This window comes from Hemiscyllium ocellatum, chromosome 21 (assembly GCF_020745735.1).
Source record: "Hemiscyllium ocellatum isolate sHemOce1 chromosome 21, sHemOce1.pat.X.cur, whole genome shotgun sequence".
In the NCBI taxonomy this organism is placed as follows: domain Eukaryota; kingdom Metazoa; phylum Chordata; class Chondrichthyes; order Orectolobiformes; family Hemiscylliidae; genus Hemiscyllium; species Hemiscyllium ocellatum.
Window position 1 is genome coordinate 43992048 of NC_083421.1, and position 14527 is coordinate 44006574.

A 14527-nucleotide genomic window follows, 5' to 3' on the forward strand; every position below is an offset into this window, starting at 1 on the left:
ATTAAAATCATAACATCTCTACAAATATGTCTGAAATGTGTGCGCTTTTTTTAGGTTAAGTGTATTGTGATCTGTGTGAAAATTGTTCTTGTTCGTTCTGAACTGTGGGATCTAGCAAAGGTACCTTCCCAAGTCAACAAAAGCATCAAATGAGTTTAATTTATTTACGATTTTTGATTTGCTGGTTATTGTCTGTGTGTAAACTCCATCCTGTCCTTTGCTGTTAGGGAAGATGTGCTGCAGTGGATTCTGTCCCTCTATCAGAGGCAGGAACTTCAGGTTTGAGTCAGGACTTGATGGTTCATAACACAGTCAAACAACCTTCACACTCTTCCAACACACGACAATGGAAGGTGTGAAGAGAAAGAGAGAGTCTTGGTCAATCACATGTTGGAAAGAACATTGTTGATTCAACCATCAACATCTTTCCTCTTTAAAGAGCAACTGGTCCCCAATGTTGTGACCAATATTTATCTCTTAGTCACCATCGCCAAAATGGACTATCCCCGGTTTTAATCAATTTGCTATTGGTGGGAGTGGCTGTATGCAAATTGATGGTCACATTTTTTTGCATTCCAACAGTGATCACACTTGTAAACACTTAATTGGCTGGAAAGTCCTTTGGGATACCTGGTGGATGTGAAAGGTGCTGTATAAATGCAAGTCCTTCTTTTCCTGTTTCAAAGGCTCTGTTTAAATCCAGATTACAGCTTTAAGGTTATCGAAAATCCTGTTATTACACCTTAATAGCTCTTCCTCATGTGCACGCTGTTGAACTACTGGGTGATCACAGAGAAGCTTGATCCACATAGGGCTACATTTTTGAAAGAGTCCAGTGCTAATGACACTCCCGCTGGAACAGCTGCCTGTGGTCAGCTAACCCAGTGTCACTGTTTTTCTCAGAAGATTCTTTTCATAGCCATGATATGGAGGGATCAGTGCTGAACAGAGGTGGACAAGGTCAGAAGTCACATGACACCAGGTTATAATTCAACAGGTTTATTTGAAATCACAGGCTTTTGGAGCGTAGTCCCTTCATCAGGTGAAGTCAAGGAGCAGTTTTCTGAAAGCTTGTGATTTCAAATAAATTTGTTGGATTCTTACCTGATGTTGTGTGACTTCTGACCATTCTTTTAGTAGATACAGAACTAAGCCAAGCATTCTGTCACAAAATGCCAAATCGTGATAAAGTGAATGCTTGGTCTGCTACAATACCACTCAGAGCAGATCTTGCATTTGATCTTCGGAGTTAGCTGATGACCGCCAGGCCAATTGTGAGACGGCAAAATTGACCCCCAGTGCCCTTTGTCTCATATAGAAAGTTAACATGCCTTATACTATTTTCTTTACTTATACCTTTCAACTGCTTTAATTCCCTGCAAAGCTCAAATCCAGCCAAAATCTGAATGCTGCCCCATGCCCAACCAGGAAACAATACAAGGCAATTCTAGTCTCACCTGCAGTCCTACACTCATTACATTTTCAGTTGCAAAGATAATCCCTTTCTCATTTTTTACTTTTTATACCTGTTCGGCTGCTTAAGTGTAAAAGTTCAGATCAGGAAGTGAAAGAAACTGGGTTATTTCGAGATGTCCTGTGATATGGTGAACATCGGCAAGGGGAATTAAATAATATTATTGAGAAGCTGGTGAATGGTTTTGCTTTCCAATTCGTATCATAATAATTAGCTGTTCATCATAACTATGCAGACCCGAGAGTGAAGATTTCTGTGTGTTTATTTTTGCTATGCTTTTTCAATTTCTGAAACTTAGAAACTTCTCCCTCAGAGAAGTTGAGCAGTTTCACCAGCTCCATAAATAAAGAGATTTGAAACAATATATTGGTTAGTATCCAATCAACCCTCTCACAATTAGGTAAGGCATTGTGAGATGGCACATATTTCTATTCCTATACTTACCCTTCAACAGGCCTGCTTTGTGAATTACAGATATTCAAAGCTGCTTCAGCTTTTAACATTTTTATGACTGTAATCAGGCAAGATTTCCATTTCTGTATAAAATGTACATCATTATTCGTTACAGAATGGCAAATACTGACAGAACTTTTATTGCAGCTTAGCTGTTTTCTGCATGTAGTTCTTCAGCTAAGATAGGCTCCAACATGTTTTACCTTCTCAACTTACTGCTACCAGAGGGGAGGAATTTTAACATGAAATATGTAACTGGGTTCTGCCTGATTTTTGATACCTTATCCTTGCCTGAGTGACTGCAATGGAGACACAATATGGCAGTAAAACCAACACATATGTTTATCAGAGCACTGAGTATAGGAGTTGGGAGTTCATGTTGTGGCCGTATATAACATTGGTTAGGCCACTTGTGGAATACTATGTTCAGTTCTGGTCTCCCTGCTATAGGAAGGATATTGTGGAGCCTGAAAGTGTTCAGAAAAGATTTACAAATATGTTACCAGAGTTGGAGAGTTTGACCTATAGGGAGAGGCTGAATAGGCTGGGGCTATTCTCCCTGGACTGTCAGAGGCTGAGTGGTGACCTTATAGAATCAGAGAGATATACAGCATGGAAACTGACCCTTTCGTCTAGCTTGTCCATGCCAACCAGATAGCCTTAATTAATCTGGTCCCATTTGCCAGCATTTGGCCCATACCCCTCCAAACCCTTCATATTCATATATCCATCCAGATGCCTTTTAAATGTTGTAATTACACCAGCCTTCACCACTTGGGTCGGGTATATTTTGGCGCCACGCTTTTGGCGCCGATCATTTGGCCCCGTCATTTTGGCTGTAAACTGTTTTGGTGCTCATTACTTTGGCACGGCGCTGTTTTGGCACTAATTCAGAATAACAAAAAAGTCTGGTTTGGTTAAAAAAGAGAGGATGACTAACGACCCGATGTAATTTTCTCAACTAGCAAGAGTTGATAGTCAAAGCTGTAATGACCCGCTGTAGGTTCAAATCTCGTTTTGTAATCATTTTTCATTTAACAATTGTTAATAGTCATCTACTGTTTTAATAATACTTAAGCCCTTCTGTCTTCACTTTGGAAAGCTGTAATACAATTTTATTTCTATTTTCTTGTGGAGCCCATACCAGAAATGGCTGAAAACATTCTAAGCAAGAGAGACAAACCAAAATTTCACACGATAGTTATCTATATGATAAATGTAGCAAAATGTAGAAATTTGTTTTTATAATGAATAGGTTAAAAATAATGAATAAAAATGAATTAGATTTATTTCTTACAATGCAATAAAAACAAATTTCTTACAGGCTCTACAAGACTTTTTTAAAATTCTGAATTGGCGCCAAAACAGCTCAGCACCAAAGTAATGAGCGCCAAAACAGTTTAGAGCCAAAACGGCAGGGCCAAATGCTCGGTGCCAAAAGGACGATGCCAAATAGCCCCATTCCGCACCACTTCCATATACTCACCACCCTCTGTGTAAAAACGTTGCTTCTTAGGTCCTTTTAAATCTTTCCCCTCTCACCCTATACCTATGCCCTCTAATTCTGGACTCCCCCAACCCAGGGAAAATACCTTAACTATTAATCCTATCCATGCCTCTCATGATTTTATAAACTTGTACAAGTTCAACCTCCGACACTCCAGTGAAAATAGCCCCAGCCTTTTCAGCCTCTCCCTAAAGCTCAAATCCTCCAACCCTGGCAATATTCTTGTAAATATTTTCAGAACCCTTTCAAGTTTCAGAACATCCTTCCTGTAGGAGGGAGACCAGATTTGCACACGGTATTCCAAAAGTAGCCTAGCCAATGTCCCATACAGCCGCAATATGACCCCCCCCGCCGCCCAATTCCTCTACACAATCTCTGACCAATAAAGGAAAGATTACCAAACATCTTCACTATCCTATCTACCTGGGATTCCACTTTCAGTGAACTATGAACCTGCACTTCAAAGTCTCTTTGTTCAGCAACACTCCCCAGGACCTTACCATAAAGTGTATAAATCTTGCCCTGATTTGCCTTTCCAAAATGCAGCACCTCACATTTACCTAAATTAAACCACATTTGTCACTCCTCAATCCATTGTCCCATCTGATCAATATCCCGTTGTACTCTGAGGTAACCTTATTCACTGTCCACTGTCCAATTTTGGTGTGGTCTGCAAACTTACTAACTGTACCTCCTATGTTCACATCAAAATCATTTATGTAAATGACAAATATAGAGGTTTATAAAATCAGGAGGGGCATGGATAGGGTAAATAGACAAGATATTTTCCTAAGGGTAGTCCAAAACTAGAGAGCATAGGTTTAAGGTGAGAGGGGAAAGATAAAAAAGGAGCCAAGGTGCAACTTTTTCACACAGTGGGAGGTGCATGTATGGGATGAGCTGCCAGAAGTAGTGATGGAGTATGGTACAATTACAACATATAAAACGCATCTGGATGGGTATATGAATAGGAAGGGTTTAGAGGGATATGAGTCAAATGCTGGAAAATGGGACTAGATTAATTTAGAGTATCTGGTCAGCATGAACGATTGGACCAAAGGGTCTGTTGCCACACTGTACTGCTCTATGACTTTACAAATGGTAAGACTCTGGAAAGAACTGAAAATCAGCAGGACTTCGGTGTACATATCCACACAGAATAAAGGTGGCACAATGAGTAGATAAAGATGGTGTTGAAGGCATATGCGATGCTTATTTCCCTTTATGAATTGTTTAAACAAGAGCAGAGAGATTATTCTGGAACTACATAAAATGCTAGTTAGTCTACAACTGGAGTTTGTGTGTACTTCTGGTCACCACAATACACAAAGAATTTGATTACAGTAGAGAGAGTGCAGAGGATATTTACCTGGATGCTGCCTGGGCTGGAGGATCTGAGCAATGAGGAAAGTTTGGATAGGCTGCCATTGTTTTCCTTGGAACAGTGAAGCTTGGGAGGGGACCTGATAAACAAATATAAGATTATGCTGTACGTCAAAGAGAATTGTCTTCAAACATGACCTGTACACCATAAACTAGAAGATGGCTGGGAAGGCACTTTTTCCATTTGTAGAGGGGTCAATTATCAGGGACGTATACTCCAGGGAAGAAATAGAAGGCTAAGTCTAAAGGAGAGGAGGAGAATTTCCTCTTACACAGATGTTGGTGGGAGACTGAAACACACTGCCTGAAGGGATGGTTGAGGCCAGAAAATCCCATATCATTTAAGCAGTTATTTAGATTTTACTCAGTTGATATAATGTCCAGAGCCATGGGTCAAATGCTGGAAAATGGGATTAGTGTATTCAGATCATTGTTAACCAGTGTGGAAATGATAGGTCAAATGGTTATATTCTGGGCTGTAAAAGTTTCTGAGTCTATGAGTTTAAGTTGCCTAAACAGAATATCTCTTCTGGAGGATAAGACCTGTAGCAATGTTTTTCACATTCCAGTACACCCTACAATCAGATTCCATTGATTAAAGAATGCCCTGAGTTAGTAACAATGCAATATAAATGTAATTCCTTCTATTCCTTCTGATGAGGGCTTGAGCCCATGACGATTTGATCCAGAGATTTCAATGTTACTAATTAAGGCAAGCTGACATGTGGAAGACATACTTTGAATGTTAAAATCCCATGTCAAAGTTGGCCCAGCTTCTGTCATGTAGATCTGAAGTTCCTTACTGGACATCAATAGATCAGCTTCCATGATCAAGAAGATGACAGACTGTACATCAAATGGAATTGTCTTCAAACATGAGTTGTACACCATGAGCTGTAAAATTGCTCAGGGAGGTCTGTTGGATGAAATGTCCTAAGATTAGCAATTCTTTCTTGTAGAGAAAAAAAACCTTTACATTGTGCCTTTCTTAACCTCAGGACATCCCGAGTACTTCACAGCTGACGAGGTTTTGAAGTGTAGACACTGTCACAATGCAGGAAAATGTACGCACTATTGTAATATTGAGTGTCATAGAATTGTGCCTAGTAATTTTAACTTTGCAATGCTGTAGTTAATCCTGTTTAATGTCACTGAACATTCAATCCTATGTTACAAATTATGCATTATAGTTTCAATTCAAAGTTTTATCCACAACCTTCCACTTCTTGGTAAAAGTAATAATCAGGGTCTGATTGGTCTTAATTACTCTAATTTAGTAATGCACACTTCAGCTTACTATCTTGGTTCACTAATAAAACTAATACCAATCGACTTTGATTATTTGTTGTTGTCACATGTACCAAGATACAGTGAAAAGTGTTGTTTTGTGTGCTATACAGGCAGATCAAACCTTACAAGGTAGCAGAATACAGTGCAGAATATAGTGGTACAGTTACAGAAAAGGTGCAGAGAGAGAGAAAGAGATCAGAATGAACATTTGTGAGCTCTGTTCAAGAGCCTGATAACGTTGTTCTTGAATCTATTTGTACATATATACCAACTCCTATATCTTCTGCCTGATGGAAAAAGATGGAAGAGAGTATAATTGGGGTGGCAAGGGTTTTTGATTATGTATTTTATTTATTATCAATCAAATGCTTAGGCGTGGTTTGGCTGACAGTCTGTTTTCAAAAAATCTGACAAGGAAGATTCACACCAGGAATGCTTCAATTTATGGTAATATATCTTCAAATCTGCAGCTATAAATTGATGTCAATCCACCTGTAGCAGTGTTTTTAGAAGTTTGCACTTTATCTATTTTTGAACTGCCTTCCATTGTTTGTTCTTGCCATTCTTCATGGTTCACTTCTTCATCAAGCAGGTCCAAACTGGTTTTTTTGGTTTAACTTGAAAATAATGGAAATTCCTAAAATGTTTGACCCAAAGAACATAGAAGTACACTGTTTAGAGAAATATATCATCTCCAGGGGATGTGAATCCCATTTGACAGTCTAACTATATATTGGAAAGTAGGAGTTAGAATACGATTAACATCTTAATTTGAGTGAACAACATGCAGCCTGTTCTACCACCTACAGTGACAAAGCAGCACAATTAAATGAATCTTCCTCCTCTTGCTTTATTTTGTTTCATATTTTCTTTTCTCTGATACAAAGGAAGGGCAGGTGGGTGGCATGCTTCCAAGTCTATATTCATAGTATTTGTTTAACTAACCACCAAAGAGCATCCTACCATTACACCATTGCAGAGATTGTGAGCACATTCTATGATGTATCAACACAGTCATGTAAATATCAGCAAGATCAATTCTTCCCTCTAAGAGGTATGTTGAAGAGATGTGAGTTGACTTCTTCCCTATTTAGATGATCTCTCATCTCGATACTTCTATGATTGCTGAAAAGAGCCCAAATTAACCCTCATCTTATCAAATAGTCATAACGCTCCAGCTCACTACTTCACATGAAGAATCCTCTTGGTGAATATTGATGGATCAGACCAGGTGATGTGTGTTTATTTTGGATTTCAGTCATGGTTAAACACCAGGGAACTTTATCATTTGATTCCCGGTCTGTGCTCAGTTCAGTTCTTACAGAGGGGTGAGTGGCAGATGTGGCATTTCAGTTAAACAATAGGCAGAATCTTGTTTTCTTTTTGAAACTATGGAGGTGGACATTAAAGAATGAGGTACTTCCTCTCAGAGGTCGAGTGCATTTTCTCATGCAGTTGCATTCTTTAAAACTCATTGCTTATGTATGTGCACAAAAAACGCCAAGTTTTAATTGAAGTCTTGACCCTTCCACCTTTGGGCTCCAACTTTGAGTCACCATATTTAAACGGTACCTGGATAACATTTCAATCTCTGCAACTTGGGATATCACTCAATCTCTGTTCATCATCTACACCCACCCCATGAAATGTCCATAACCAGAAAAAAGGTGCTGCAAGAGGAGTAATGAGCTGCTCTGCTCTGTCAGGGTAAGTGTCCCTGTCCATTCAATGCTTCCCATCCCTATGTGAGTGTGAGTTAGCATTGTAAGGTTGCCACGACACAAAACTGTTGGATGCTAAGCATCCCTGTTAGATGCCCCAAGTGTAATCAATATCTGTCACATCATTGTAACTACTAATGCAGCACTATCAGCACCACATAGTCCTGCCTGTCATATATCTGCTTGGGTTCACACTTAAAACATGAAGGGAGCTAACACACTAAGCAGCTCATGCACCATTAGGTCACTGACCTCTCATCACAACTTGCAGAACGTACACATCACCAAAAGGCTACATCGGGCAAGATGGCCTTAGGCTGAACACCTCGCAGTATCTCAGTTACACAAGTCAAATAATACATTGTAAATTTTCATCAACTGTAGGTCTTTGACAGGATTGAACCGTTATTTATTCAGAACCCTTCAACACCTAACTTCCCCCATACTATGTTCTTCTTTCTGGTAACACACATAATCGCAGCTCTGGGGATTGACAGCTTTATCTGCATCAATCAATACAAGTCAACTTTTCATGTTCCCATCTCAGTGTCTCTTAATGTTTCTCTCCTTGTGTGGTAGAAGAACATGTACAATAAGCATGACCTTGCACAGACAGAATGGGAGGGGAATGCCTGACCTATGGTTCCTGTCCTTCTTTGAGGAATAGGTTGCTGAGCTAGCAAGAGAGCAGGGTGAAGCTGTCTGTGCTGAAGGGCAGATTGGATAGTGACAGCCACTGAGTGGGAAAATCTCCAAACAGCTACTCTCAGCTGCATATCAAACACCAACATCTTAATGAAACCCTGGCTATGGGTAGCAGCTCACAATACTCTTAAAGCTTTCGGTTTGTCTCAGCAACCTCTGGATCTCACACCCAAGCCAGGATTATAAAAAATGAAGAGAGCCAATCCCCTATCTATCAGCCCCACAAACAACACCTCTGAGGGAGGAACAGCCCCAAGCCCCAGAGGATGGACTGTCATGGCCTTACTCCCCATCCTGCACCAGCTCAGAGACATCCATCCCGTGAATAACCTGTCTAGGGCTGTCATGATTTGGAGATGCCGGTGTTGGACTGGGGTGTACAAAGTTAAAAATCACACGACACCAGGTTATACAATCACCTGATGAAAGAGCGTCGCTCCGAAGGCTAGTGTGCTTCCAATTATACCTGTTGGACTCTAACCTGGTGTTGTGTGGTTTTTAACTCTGTCTAGGGCTAGATGTGCGCAAGGCCCTTTTCTCCATTACCTGAGCCATGGATGCATTCATACACTGGTTAACCGGGAATCATTGGGGACTCTAATCTCCCTTTGAGTCCCAGGCATACAAAGGGTGAGGGAGGTGTTATTGCTCTGGCCAGAAGACAGAACAGAAGGTTATTGGTGCAAAGGGAGCAAATTACCTTACAAATCATGCCAAACAAAGTTGCTTAACACTTTTAAGATTATAAACAAAGCATTCCAGTAAGGGCAGGAACAGCTCTGCACCATAACTGGCTCATTGCTCTGATTAAAAGCAGAGTACTGCAGATGCTGGAAATTTGAAATAAAACCAAAAATGCTACAGAGATTCAGCATCTTTGGAGAGGGAAACAGTTTCTGCTTTTATTCTTTTAGTTCCAATTGTTGGTGTATGTGAATGCAAAGTATTTGTCTTCAAGTATAGGTGTGATCATGATCATATGGGCCTGTCTGCCCCATCTCAGCAGCTCCCCTGGACTTTCAGCAGCCTTATCATTAGCATTGCAACCCCCCCCCCCCCCCCCCCAAACCTCCCACAGCATCTCCAGCAGACTCCTCTTTATCCTCATCTCATGAAACGAGTGGCTGGAACATCTCCCCCTCTTCTAAGTGTTCACTGTTGAGTTGTGCAAGGTGTAGCAAAGCCAGGAGACCCTTTCCAGTGAGTACTAGACTGCTGCTCCTGAGTGCTCTCGACAAAGGAAACACATCTTCAAAAGACCACTTGCCTGCTTGCTGACAGCCCTAGTGAATACCATGGCAGCACCCTAGTGCTGTTTGGCATCAGTCTGAGGGTTGCTCTCTGGTGTCACTAGCTATACCTTGCCTGGGGTTGCCCCTTGCCATCCATGACCCAGCCCTGGAGATGATGCGAGGGAACAAATGTTTGAGGAGCCTGGGAGTTGTGCAGAATGTAAATGTCACGAGAACCCCCTGGATAGGGGACTGCAGATGCTGCCTGTGGTCGCAAACAAGCTGGACATTGAGGAAGTAAATTCCCTTCCTGCCCAAGAATTTAACAGGATGTGCAAGGGAGCTCTGTGCACCCACATGTGGGTGCAATTATTTACCCCTTATACATGAGGGAACCCAGCAATGGCTGACGATTCGATGGCTCAGGCAAATATCTCCCTGTGTCCCTGGTGACTTGGACAAACTGCATTGCTTTCCTCGTCAGAACATCACTCAAAGTACAAACTCATTGGTTTGCTGTCAATTGTGAGATGTCACCAGGTGAGGTGTAAAAAAAGTTTGTGAAGAGGAAGTTCAATGTTCTGGTCACCCTGCTATAAGAAGGAAATGATTAAATTGGAGAGGATGCAGAAAAGGTCGACCAAGATGTTACTGGGACTTGTCAGTTTAAGTTATAAGGAGAGGCTGGATAGGTGGGGACTGTTTCGCTGGAGAGTAGGAGGTTGAGGGGTGACTTGATCGAGGTTTATAAAATTATTTGGGCATGGATAAGGTGATGAGCAAAGGTCTTTTCCTTTGGATATGGGAGTCCAAGATTAGAGGGCATAGGTTTAAGGTGAGATGAAAAAGATTTAAAAGGGACCTAAGGGGGAACTTTTCCATGCAGAGGGTGGTGCGTATGTGGAATGAACTGCCAAAGGAAGTGGTCGGTGCAAGTATGGTTACAACATTTAAAAACATTGAAACAAATGCCTGTACATGTATAGGAAATTTTAGAGAGATATGTGCCAAACGCAGGCAAATGGGACTAGTTTAGTTTGGGAGCATAGTCAGCATAGACAAGTTGGACTGAAGGGTCTGTTTCCATGCTGCATGACTCTATGCCAAGCTGTCCAGCTACAGGTTTGTCAGAGATGGCTTCATTAGTCATGATTTCCTTCAATACAAAGGCCTTATCTATGTTCTTGGGCAGTGACATTTTTCTGTTTCTGTTTCGATTCTCTCAGTTGGAGTGTTGTGCTGGGCAGAAACACGTGCAAATTGATTTCAGGTCTCACCTATTTATCCTATTTATCCTGCGTATCCTCCATAAGGCCTGCTTTGGTGAGTCCATTGAGGAAAAACGTGTTGCCTTTGAAGTTTTCAGTCTGTCCATCTAAACTCCATTTCCTCCTCCCTTGTAATGACCTCCTCCTTTCCTCTGACATACCCAGTTGTCCTGTTTCAAACACCTCTGTGACTAACAATTCATTCACTATCTCCTTTGATATTCCAGCTCTGATTGCAAATGCCATCCGGAACCCTTTGCCCAGCCTTTGGGTTTACACTGCCTCTTATTTCATTCACCTGCTCTGTCTGTCCCAGCACACACACTATTTCCCCATTATATTTGCCATCCTAAACATGCAGATCCCATGTTTTCTTGCTCTCTTGTCCTCGTCACTCTGATTCTCCCCTCTGTGTTTCAGTGTGCCCCCTTCATTCTCCAGTATTTCTCCATTACCTCTTTAATTAAACTCCCTCACATTCCTTTCTAACTAACATCTCTGCTGTTTTTTTTTTGTCCCCATTTTGTGTTGAGTCCACTAGTCTGCTGGCTCAGGTTTGATGTCCTTAGCCAATGGGGCTGCCGTTACATTGCTAGAAACATAGATGGCTCAGAACTGGCGTGGGTCATTCAGCCCTTTGAGCCTTCATGGCTAATCATCCAACTCACTACCCTGTCTCCACTTTCACCCCATACCCTTCGATTCTTTTAGTCCTAATAACTGTCTAATTACTTCTTAAAACCATACAAAATTTTTGGCTTGATGATTTTCTGGAGCAGAGAATTCCACAGAATCACCACTCACTCTGGGAGAAGACATTTCTCCTCATTGAATCCCGACAGTGTGGAAACAGACCATTCAGCTCATTGAGGAAGATGTGAGGACTGCAGCTGCTGAAGATCAGAATCGAGAGTGTGGTGCTGGAAAAGCACAGCATCCGAGGAGAAGGAAAATCGACGTTTCGGGCGTAAGCCCTGATGAAGAGCTTATGCCTGAAACATTGACTCTCCTGCTCCTCGGACGCTGCCTGACCTGCTGTGCTTTTCCAGCACCGTACTATTTGACTCATTGAGTCCACACCAATCCTCCGAAGGACATCACACCCAATCTCTGTCACCCTGCATTTCCCACGTTCAATTCACCTCACCTGCACATCTTTGGATCGTGGGAGGAAACCGGAGCACCCAGAGGGAACCCATGCAGACACGGGGAGAATGTAAAAACTCTACACAGACAGTCGCCTGAGGCTGGAATCAAAGCCAGGTCACTGGTGCTGTGAGGCAGCAGTGCTCACCACTGTGCCATTCCATATCCTTAAGCTGCACCTCCTGGTTCTGGACTCCCCTGTCATTGGGAACCTCTGCACATGAAAATTGCCACCTGAATGAGGTATTGAAGGATGGTCAGTACCCCTGGAACCATCAGTTGGAATCAGTCAGTGCTGTCAGAAAAGAACAAGTTTGAAAAACTAAAGTCTTTGGTTGTTAACATCATTGCAACAAACGAGATGAAACGAATATAACAAGGAGGACCATGTGTGATTAATCCTGACAGTCTTCACCTCCTCCACAGTCAGTCTCCGTCAAATATCCATCTTAGGAGTGAACTCAGTTACTGAAGAATGACTGACTATGCAGGTACATAACATGCTAATAAATGCAGAAGAGGGTCCTGATTACCAAAGGCTCGGAGAACTCAGTAACCTTTACCCAACGCCATACAACGGAATGTTTGTCTCGATCCTGCCCCAATGAATTCACCGCCCCCCCCCCCCCGTTCTTCTAAAACCTCTCATGTCATTGGGCGGGAGGGGGAAGGATTCTGCCCTCTGTTTTTACAGGAGCAAGTCCACTAGGATACCTGTTCCGGATCACCCGCTAGTTTGGCCGCTTACCACAGCGTTCACAGTCAACTCACTCATCAAGGTCCTTTTATAAATTGCTCAGTAACGCTTTAACCCTGAGAAGCCGAGGATGGTAGCGGAGTGGACGGTCTGGTACAGATGTATGAACAGTTGGTTCACACCCACTTGTCATAACGTACAGAGAAGGCCCCGTGAAAAGTGGTCCGTGACCCTGGAATCAGTCAGCAAAGAGCAAGTTGGAGAAAATATTGAGACAAACACAATCTATTTCGGCATTTCGGAAGTATGAGGTTCTAAAACACTGAAAATGTTTCAGCCTAACACTTTACTTCATTCTGATACACGTTTTGGATATTTATTAGCTTGATTCGAGGCAAAGTTGACTTGTTTAGTTGAATTGGAATCATACTGCGTGTAGTTTGTTGCACTGAGGAAGCTAAATCCAAGCTTACAGAGAACCGAGATGACTGTTCCCCGTTGCTTTAACTTCACTGCACCTTTGCTGAAATGTAACAGGCTGGTCTTTAGCTCAGTTTAAACCGACCCAGGAATCTGCACCAAAGCTGCATTATATTGATCAACTCCTCCTTGATAAATGCATATAATGGAAAATAATAGTTATCAGTCAAAAGTTTATTTCTAATTCTGCTGAATGAAATGGGCACTGAGAACATCAAAACATCCCTAAAATCATCACTGATTTTAAAATGTGTTGCAAACTGCTCTTTAATTTTCACTTGCATCTTTGCCAGCAGCAGCATTTCAGTTTTTCGTTTGCAAACCTCCCAAGTTCTGCAAAGTTATATTTAACCGGCAGCGCGGGAAGTTGCTGTGGAAATCCTCCAGGGCTGGAGTGCAGCTGGTGCCTGGGGGAGCAGGCGGCCTGTGGCTGACGGAGTGGCCAGTCTCTCACATCTGGCCTTGGGAAAGCTGAGGGACTCTCTAGCTGAGCTCCTGACAGATTGAAGGGATTTGTGCATTCCTGTTAAATTCAGCAGCATTCTGGGACAGTGGGAAGGAGAATGGCAGAAAGAAAGAGAGAGGAAGTTCAAATACTTTGTTGTTCTCACAAAACTCCTAAATCTGGCTTCAATTAAAAGACTAGGCAGCCGAGCATGAAATTTTCAAGACAGTAAAGCTTCAGCGTCCTTTGACAGTACAAGTTGGCGTTTATCAGCCGGAGGTGGCTATTGCTTATAACCCACCGCTCAGAGCCACCGGCTAACTCCTGACAGTCCAGCCCCTCCCTCAGTATGGCAAGCATCTGGTTTCTCAGAGACTGTGTCTTTTCAATCAGCCCTCTGCCCTTCTCCTCGTGCGGTGTCTGCCTAAGGCCAAAAGGCCAGGTTTAGGCAAAAAGAGAAGGTTTCAGTCATTTTTTTTCACGCGAAGTCAATGTCCCCTCCCCTTCAACAAAAAAAAAGCCCAAACGTTCCTACTGGGAGGCCTGCGTGGCATGTAAACTGAAACAGGCTTAGAAAGAGAGTCGGTTTTTCAAGGAACGCAAACACAAAAAGCTTACCAAGGACGACTCCTTCCAGAATGCTTTGGTTTGTTTAATCAGTTTTCCATAATCTACAGTTTTTGTGCCACTTCACAAGCTACAGGTCCCGGTAGGTCTGCTGTTTTC

The 14527-nt window shown here is 42.2% G+C and overlaps 1 protein-coding gene across 2 annotated transcripts in view; it reads left to right on the forward strand.

The window, feature by feature from the left end:
* LOC132825847 (serine/threonine-protein kinase Nek6-like) overlaps positions 1–14527 on the forward strand; it is a 277685-nt gene that overhangs the window by 23218 nt on the left and 239940 nt on the right. Inside the window, exon 1 of one of the 2 annotated variants that reach the window (XM_060841399.1) lies at positions 13800–14510. The exons of the other annotated variant lie outside the window; for it this stretch is intronic. The gene's annotated coding sequence lies outside the window, so the exon portion shown is untranslated. Of the gene's footprint in view, positions 1–13799; positions 14511–14527 lie in introns of those variants that run through there. 2 annotated transcript variants of the gene reach the window in all.